Source organism: Triticum aestivum, chromosome 2B (assembly GCF_018294505.1).
Source record: "Triticum aestivum cultivar Chinese Spring chromosome 2B, IWGSC CS RefSeq v2.1, whole genome shotgun sequence".
Taxonomy (NCBI): domain Eukaryota; kingdom Viridiplantae; phylum Streptophyta; class Magnoliopsida; order Poales; family Poaceae; genus Triticum; species Triticum aestivum.
The window spans coordinates 84,744,401-84,753,929 of NC_057798.1; positions in this window are offsets into that span (position 1 = coordinate 84,744,401).

Consider the following 9,529-nt stretch of genomic DNA (forward strand, 5'->3'; position numbering starts at 1 on the left):
ATGTCCCAAAGACCATGTGTGTGGATCATGACTGGGACGATATGCATATAACTCAAGAATGGAGATACAAGACATTGACTTCGTTTACAGTTTGTTCTTGAGTATAGGGATCCCGCACTATTAAGAGGGGATCGTTGTATCTAGTTAAAAACTTGCTCAAAACCCACAACTCCTATTCTCTCTCTCCGGACGTCCGGTACTCTACGGACGTCCGATCCCTCTCAGCTGTCTGGACGTCCGGCTCCCTCCGGTCGTCCGGTGTTCCTTTACAGAATGATATTTACGGATTTCCGGAACTCTCGGACGTCCGACACTTTCAGCACAGAACCGTAATTGCGGATCTCCGGCCTTCTCCGGTCGTCCGGGCTCTGGACATCCGGCACATCTCGGACGTCCGTATCCTGTGCACTAATCCGTGGCTTATATATTTCCAGTGGCCGGACGACCAATAAGCATCGGACGTCCGGACTCACTTGTGCCACCGGACGTCCGGTATGGTCCGGACGTCCGACCTGTCCTGTGCATTAAAGTGTCCTCAAACGGTCACTTTTACATACCCACTATATATATATACCTATCCCCTCTATGGGATATGGTTGACCATTCACTTTTAGCTTGCTAAGAACACTCTTCACTCTCTCTCTCAATCACCTACATCAAATCCTAGATCCCCAAGTGATTTAGGAGTCTTTGAGAGAAGTTCTCCGATCAAGTGATAGATCCACTCCTTCCCTTTCTTTGCACCCAAGGAATTTGTGATTTGAGCAAGTCTTGAGATTTTCCCCAACGTTCTTATTACTCTTGGAGGTTGGAGACTCCTAGGCGGTAGGAGTCTTTCGGAGAGGAATCAACCTTTGTGATTACCCCCGAAAAGTTTGTAAGGGTTTGGAGATCACCCCAAGGTCTACCATTAGTGGTTAAGAAACGCCTCCGTGGTGTTGTCTCAGGGGGAGAATAGGGTGAGCCTTCATGGTGTTGGTGTGCCTTCGTGGTAACATCCACCTCTCTAACGGTGACTAGCTTCCCTCCAAGGAAGTGAACATCGGCATACATCCTCGTCTCCCGGAGTTGCGGTTATTCCTAACCCTAACTCTCTACTTGTGGTTACTTGTCTCTTTGCACTTACTTACATCATATTGAGGTTGCTTACTTGTGTACTTGTGTTACTTGCTTAGTACTTAGTGTTGGGGAACGTAGTAATTTCAAAAAAAATCCTACGCACACGCAAGATCATGGTGATGCATAGCAATGAGAGGGGAGAGTGTTGTCCACGTACCCTCGTAGACCGTAAGCGGAAGCGTTATGACAACGTGGTTGATGTAGTCGTACGTCTTCACGATCCGACCGATCCGAGTACCGAACGTACGGCACCTCCGAGTTCAGCACACGTTCAGCTCGATGACGATCCCCGGACTCCGATCCAGCAGGTTGTCGGGGATGAGTTCCGTCAGCACGACGGCGTGGTGACGATGATGATGTTCTACCGACACAGGGCTTCGCCTAAGCACCGCAACGATATGACCGAGGTGGAATATGGTGGAGGGGGGCACCACACACGGCTAAGGAACGATCACGAAGATCAACTTGTGTGTCTAGAGGTGCCCCCTGCCCCCGTATATAAAGGAGCCAAGGGGAAGGGGGCAGCCGGCCAATGAGGGCGCGCCAAGGGGGAGTCCTACTCCCACCGGGAGTAGGACTCCCTTCTTTCCTAGTTGGAGAAGGAGAAGGGGGAAGGAGGAAGAGGGGAAGGAAAGGGGGGGTGCCACCCCCTCTCCTTGTCCTATTCGGACTAGGGAGGGGAGGGGGCGCAGCCCACCTCTTGCCTCCTCTCCTCTTCTCCCTTAGGGCCCATGTAGGCCCAATAACCCCTGGGGGAGTTCCGGTAACCCCCCAGTACTCCGGTAAAATCCTGATTTTACCCGGAACGATTCCGATATTCAAATATAGGCTTCCAATATATCAATCTTTATGTCTCGACCATTTCAAGACTCCTCGTCATGTCCGTGTTCACATCCGGGACTCCGAACAACCTTCGGTACATCAAAACTTATAAACTCATAATAAAACTATCATCGTAACGTTAAGCGTGCGGACCCTATGGGTTCAAGAACTATGTAGACATGACCTAGAACTGTTTCGGTCAATAACCAATAGCGGAACCTGGATGCTCATATTGGCTCCTACATATTCTACGAAGATCTTTATCGGTCAAACCGCATAACAACATACATTGTTCCCTTTGTCATCGGTATGTTACTTGCCCGAGATTCGATCGTCGGTATCCAATACCTAGTTCAATCTCGTTACCGGCAAGTCTCTTTACTCGTTACGTAATGTATCATTCCGTAACTAACTCATTAGCTACATTGCTTGCAAGGCTTATAGTGATGTGCATTACCGAGAGGGCCCAGAGATACCTCTTCGACAATCGGAGTGACAAAAACCTAATCTCGAAATACACCAACTCAACATGTACCTTCGGAGACACCTGTAGAGCTCCTTTATAATCACCCAGTTACGTTGTGACGTTTGGTAGCACACAAAGTGTTCCTCCGGTAAACGGGACTTGCATAATCTCATAGTTGTAGGAACTTTGTATAAGTCATGAAGAAAGCAATAGCAACATACTAAACGATCAAGTGCTAGGCTAACGGAATGGGTCAAGTCAATCACATCATTCTCCTAATGATGTGATCCCGTTAATCAAATGACAACACATGTCTATGGTTAGGAAACATAACCATCTTTGATTAATGAGCTAGTCAAGTAGAGGCACACTAGTGACATAATGTTTGTCTATGTATTCACACATGTATCATGTTTCCGGGTAATACAATTCTAGCATGAATAATAAAAATTTATCATGATATGAGGAAATAAATAATAACTTTATTATTGCCTCTAGGGCATATTTCATTCAGTCTCCCACTTGCACTAGAGTCAATAATCTAGATTACATAGTAATGATTCTAACACCCATGGAGTCTTGGTGTTGATCATGTTTTGCTCGTGGAAGAGGCTTAGTCAACGGGTCTGCAACATTCAGATCCGTATGTATCTTGCAAATCTCTATGTCTCCCACCTGGACTTGGTCCCGGATGGAATTGAAGCGTCTCTTGATGTGCTTGGTCCTCTTGTGAAATCTGGATTCCTTTGCCAAGGCAATTGCACCAGTATTGTCACAGAAGATCTTCATTGGTCCCGATGCACTAGGTATGACACCTAGATCGGAAATGAACTCCCTCATCTAGACTCCTTCATTTGCCGCTTCCGAAGCAGCTATGTATTCCGCTTCGCATATAGATCCCGCCACGACGCTTTGTTTAGAACTGCACCAACTTACAGCTCCACCATTTAATAAAAACACGTATCCGGTTTGCGATTTAGAATCGTCCGGATAGTGTCAAAGCTTGCATCGACGTAACCATTTATGACTAGCTTTTTGTCACCTCCATAAACGAGAAACATATCCTTAGTCCTTTTCAAGTATTTCAGGATGTTCTTGACCGCTGTCCAGTGATCCACTCCTGGATTACTTTGGTACCTTCCTGCCAAGCTTATTGCTAAGCATACGTCAGGTCTGGTACACAGCATTGCATACATGATAGAGCCTATGGCTGAAGCATAGGGAACATCTTTCATTTTCTCTCTATCTTCTGCTGTGGTCGGGTGTCGGTGTCAAAACCGGCGGATCTCGGGTAGAGGGTCCCGAACTGTGCGTCTAGGCGGATGGTAACAGGAGACAGGGGACACGATGTTTTTACCCAGGTTCGGGCCCTCTCGATGGAGGTAAAACCCTACTCCTGCTTGATTGATATTGATGATATGGGTAGTACAAGAGTGGATCTACCACGAGATCAAGGAGGCTAAACCCTAGAAGCTAGCCTATGGTATGATTGTTGTAATGGTTGTTCGTCCTACGGACTAAAACCCTTCGGTTTATATAGACACCGGAGAGGGCTAGGATTACACAGAGTCGGTTACAATGGTAGGAGATCTACATATCCGTATCGCCAAGCTTTCCTTCCATGCCAAGGAAAGTCCCATCCGGACACGGGACGAAGTCTTCAATCTTGTATCTTCATAGTCTTGGAGTCCGGCTGACGATGATAGTCCGGCTGTCTGGACACCCCCTAGTCCAGGACTCCCTCAGTAGCCCCTGAACCAGGCTTCAATGATGATGAGTCCGGCGCGCATATTGTTCGGCATTGCAAGGCGGGTTCCTCCTCCGAATAATTCATAGAAGATAGTGAACACCAGGATAGTGTCCGGCTCTGCAAAATAAATTCCACATTCCACCGTAGAGAGAATAATATGTACACAAGTTCAATCTGCTGACGTATTTGGTGGCATGACGTCACACCACTACCAAGCCTTTACTTGAATCTTTTTTATTATACCACCTCAGCGCGTTTAGCGAAGCGGTTTCCTTGGCACGTCTTGTCGAAGCAGAGATCGTGTCCCCCTTATTCTGGGATTCTCATCAATACGGACGTGGGTAACCCAACCGCGCCATTGATGGTGGCGCTTGGGAGATAAGCGAGTTTTACCAGGCCGGTGGGGACGCATAGTCTTTGTCCGCCCATATATAAGGGGATAAGGATCCACCTTTTTACCTACGCCTTCTTCCTCCTTTGCTTATCCATCTCCGCGCACTCGAGCTCCAGCGCCCAAGTTCGCACATCTCGTCTCAACCTTCTCCAGTCATGTCCGGAGCGAGAGGCAAGTGGATAGCCTCCTCCATTACGGAGGGGCACATCGGAAGGCTGCGCGACGCCGGATACCTGTCCAACGACATCGCGCACTGTCTCCCAGACAAGGGGCAGCTCATCCCCACCCCCAGGCCCCATGAGAGGGTGGTCTTCCTCCCCCATTTCCTCCGCGGACTGGGCTTTCCACTTCACCCCTTTGTCCGGGGGCTCATGTTCTACTACGGCCTAGATTTCCACGATCTGGCGCCGAACTTCATCCTTAACATCTCGGCATTTATCGTCGTGTGCGAGGCCTTCCTCTGCATCCAGCCCCACTTCGGCTTGTGGCTCAAGACCTTCAATGTCAAGCCGAAGGTAGTGAAGGGGAATCAGGCGGAGTGCGGAGGCGCCATGTTGGGTAAGATACCCAACGTCGTCTGGCTCGAGGGTGCCTTCGTGGAAACCATCAAGGGATGGCAATCGGGGTGGTTCTACATCACTGAGCCGCGTGACCCTAAATGGGTAGCGACCCCCGAATTTAGATCTGGAATCCCCACGCGGCTCACCTCTTGGAAGGAGAGTGGCCTGACCTGGGGTGATACGGAGGAGCTGACCGGACTCCAAGCCTGTATCCAGAAGCTGGTGAACAAGAAGCTCAAGCTTGTCAACGTGGTCCAAGTCATGCTCATCCGCCGAATTCTCCCGTGCCAAGAACGGGCATTTAAATTGTGGGAGTTCAATCCGGCACAACACCAAACCTTGAGCAGGCTCTTCGACACTAGGTACGAAGATGCCTGGAAGGTGCTCTTCAAGGGCGCCGAAGCTCCCGCATCCGCCACTGAAGATTGCGGATTTCGCTCGCAGCGTCCAGCTGGCGAGGTAAGTGATTCTACCCCTTTACGGGACACTAGTTTTTAATAGTTCGACCTTACGCGGGATTTAATCTCCCTTTTCCTTTGACAGGACTGGATGAAGAAGGCCGAGCAGATCATCTGTCCGGCTCCCATGCCAGAAAACCCAGTAGACGCCCGTCTAGCGGGGCTACTGGTTCCGGCGCCACATGTGGTGTCGGAGAAGAAGGCCAAGAAGGAGGCCACGGGTACTCGAAAGAGTTCCCGTTTTTAGGTGTCCGATGACTCCGAGGCGGACTCCTCCCCCGAAGGCGGGGAGGAGAAAGAAGACTCTCCCCTAGAGGGGGGAGAGAGGAAGAGGAAGGCTTCCCCGACGGGGGAAGCCGAGGGGTCCAAGAGGGGAAGGACCCTTCGTCTGGACAGCTCCGCCAACGCCAACGACGGCAACGAGGAGTGGCCCTCAAGGGCCAAGCCCCTGGCAAGATCATAAGTATCCGGATTCCTGAGTGATTTGTAACTTCTTTTTCGTGCCACGTAGTGTCCTTCTAATGCCGCATACTATCTGTAGCCCGGTCGAGGAGGATCTTCCCGCTTCATCCAGCGGGTCCTTGGCCCCGTCAGATGTAGATTCCATTCCGACCGCCTCCACCCCTCGCGATGCTAAGGACGCCGAGGTGGGATCCCAGGAGGGGACCCGCCAGGAGGGGGAGGCTCCGGAGGTGCCACAAGGCAACCTCCCGGACTTCGCGCCGGAACCCGTAGTGGTTCCGGAGTCCGGCAGGCGGCCCATTCGCAAGAAGGGCAAGACCGTGACACCGGCGGCCTCCGTCCAACCGGAGGCGCCGGACAACTTGTTGGAGGCGCTCAATGACGCTTCCATCGAGGAAGAGCACCGCACTATCATGAGTGCGGTGATTCAGAAGGTTCAGCTCGCCAAGAGCGGGCTGACCGAAGCCTGCAGTAGCCTTCTAACAGGCTTTGAGGTAAGAAGTTTAAAATATGTAATGTGATAGCGCATAGACAATAGCCCCTGATGCTCGGTTCAGTGTTCGGAAAGAAAAACCGCACTGAGGAACTAAAAAAAGATATACGCAGGAGTGCTAAAAATTATGTCAATATGGGTTTGCAGGCTGCGCTGCTGACCTCTGCCGCACTGACTGCGGAGGTCGGTGCTTTGAAGCAGGACCTCGAGCGGTCCGAGCAAGAGCTCGGCCTTGCCAAGAAGCAGCTCGAGGACAAAGAAGGTGAGTAACACCACTTTGAAATTTGTACCTTACAGAAAAGGATTTAGGTTGCAATAGAAATAACAAGGATAACATGGGTACTGCAGGGGCCACAAACGAGGTGGCAACCCTGAAGGAGGCCGTGTCCGCGGCCGAACGCAATGCGGCTGCAGAACGGGCGGAGCGAGAGAAGCAGGAGGCGCGGGTGGCGGAGGTGCGGCAAGAGCTCCAGGCTCTCATAGAAAAGCATGAGAGTTTGGAGCGCGACTCAAAGACTCGAGAGTCCGAGCTTGCCTCGGCTCTTGAAAGTGCCAAAGCCGCCAAGGCCGAGGCCCATAAGTCCCTCCAGGAGATTGAGGCGATGAAGAAGATAGCGGCGGGTAAGGGATTTTTCATGCAAAGCAAGCATGTGAATGTAAATTACCTGTTACTTACCCGAATTCAGAGCTCTCCAGGGGCGTTTGCAGATCTGCCTCGCAGCGTGTCTGATGCCGCCGCATTCTACCGGGCCGAGGAGGGGAGCTCAACGGAGAAGGTCTTCTGGTCTCAGTATGCTGAGGCCGGACATCCGGTGCCCCCTAGCGACCAGCTGAAGCAGCTGGCCGAGCTCCACAAGGTAGCCGAGCAGGCCATGAAGGGCCTTATAGTCCGGTTGTGGCCTAGAGAGGCCATGCTTGGGAGCTACTTTGGCCTCGTGCGGCGGCTGGTGGATGCGTGCCCTTGGTTGGAGGTCATCAAGCGCTCCGCCTGCATTGAAGGTGCCCGTCGGGCCCTTGCCCGCGCAAAGGTGCACTGGGGCAGGATGGATGCTGAGAGGCTTCTGACGGACGCGCCGCCGGTGGGCAAGGAGTATCGTACGCCCGAAATGTACTATAAGACTGTCCTGAAGGGTGCCCGCAAGATTGCGGATGAGTGCCCCAGAGATGTAATTTTTGAGTAGACTCGCAATGTGTTATCCTGTGCGCTGAAGACTTTGTTCATATGCGCTAAGCAACGCTTATTTGATTTAAAATATTATCTTATGTGCGGCCGTTTATCAAATCTGAGAGATGGCAAGTCGTCAGCTTCATCCCCCATGCCACGAGTGCTGGGGTGTTCGGGATAAACTTGAGCGCTCTTGTTCCCATTTTTGGGTCCATCTAGGGAGGCGCTCAACACAACGAACAAGGCAACCGGACTTATAATGCTTGAACACTCTCACTTAGCCATAGAATTCTATAATTTTAAATTTCGGCGAAGCCCCTAGTGTTCGGAAGACCGAATTCGGGGCGCTATCCACGCCTTGGCCGGACATAGCCGGTTCCTCACTCTAAGCGGCATAAGTCTTTAAGGACTCGAAAAGACCTCTCGAACAGCGACCAGCTCTCGCCTTATCATGACAGTCAGTTTTAGCTTTCTCCACTGAGGCGCTCACCCAGCTCAACTGGGGCGCAATCGCAGTGGTTCTCCCAGTGCTACCTTAGCCGACGGAACGGAACGTAAGGTACCAAAACATGGGAGCTGGGCAAACCCAACTATTGACCCAAGACATGATTCGGAGCCGATGCATATAGTGCTATAAGTTCGGGGTGCCGCACTTGTGAAAGTGTTCGGACTTCACACCATAATGCGGGGAACATAAGCCCCTGGTGTATTCGGCCGTACCGAATTGTACGGATGCAAGATGTCATAAATGAACATATATATAATAAAGGAATGCAATTATAAGCGAAAAATGATGCATTGTTTATTCAAGGAATTCTGCCATGAGTGCAGAACGATACAAATAGTGCGGTAAGCAAGGGGTTGGACTATTTAGACATGTCCCCCTCCAGGGATAGGCTGCGGAATGGTGTAATAAACAGATTTAATGCTCGTAATGGAGACCACCTGAGTGTTCGTCGTAGCCCTTGTTCCTCCCTGGTTGTTGCATCGTGAGTTCGGCCGATCTACTGCCGGACAGGGCCTCTTGTAAACGGAGTCCTGTGGATAAAATAAAATAAAAAAGGGAAAGAAAAAGAGCGACACACTTAGGAGCCCCTGGTGTGGTTGAGTCGCACTCTGGGCCTGTCGTGGTCGTGTCCCTCCCCCTATGCCCATGGTATCTCCAGAGCGTAATGATGTACGCGGGGAGCTTGTCTTACAATCATGTAAGGGCTGGGGTTGGGGCCGCATTGCTACGCGTGCTCGGAACGCGCCAGGTGGTCTTGGTGTATGTTACTCCGGGCGTGTTTAATCCCGTCCGGTCTTTTAACGGCCGGACTCGAAAATTGCCTTAAGAGGCTATTCTGAACTTCTGCCGCGAGAGCCGCTGTGTGTTCCTCCGTTCGGAGGGAGCGTTCAGTGTTTCCGTTGACCGTGATGACTCCACGAGGGCCTGGCATCTTGAGCTTGAGGTATGCATAATGCGGCACCGCGTTGAACTTTGCAAACGCGGTTTGTCCGAGCAGGGCGTGATAGCCGCTGTGGAACGGGACTATGTCGAAGATTAAATCCTCGCTTCGGAAATTATCCGGGGATCCGAAGACCACTTCCAGCGTGACCGAGCCTGTACAATTGGCCTCGACACCTGGTATGACGCCTTTGAAGGTCGTCTTTGTAGGTTTAATCCTTGAGGGGTCTATGCCCATCTGGCGCACTGTATCCTGATAAAGCAGGTTCAGGCTGCTGCCGCCGTCCATGAGGACTCTAGTGAGGTGAAATCCATCGACGATTGGGTCTAAAACCAATGTGGCGAATCCGCCATGGCGGATACTGGTGGGGTGGTCCCTTCGATCAAAAGTGA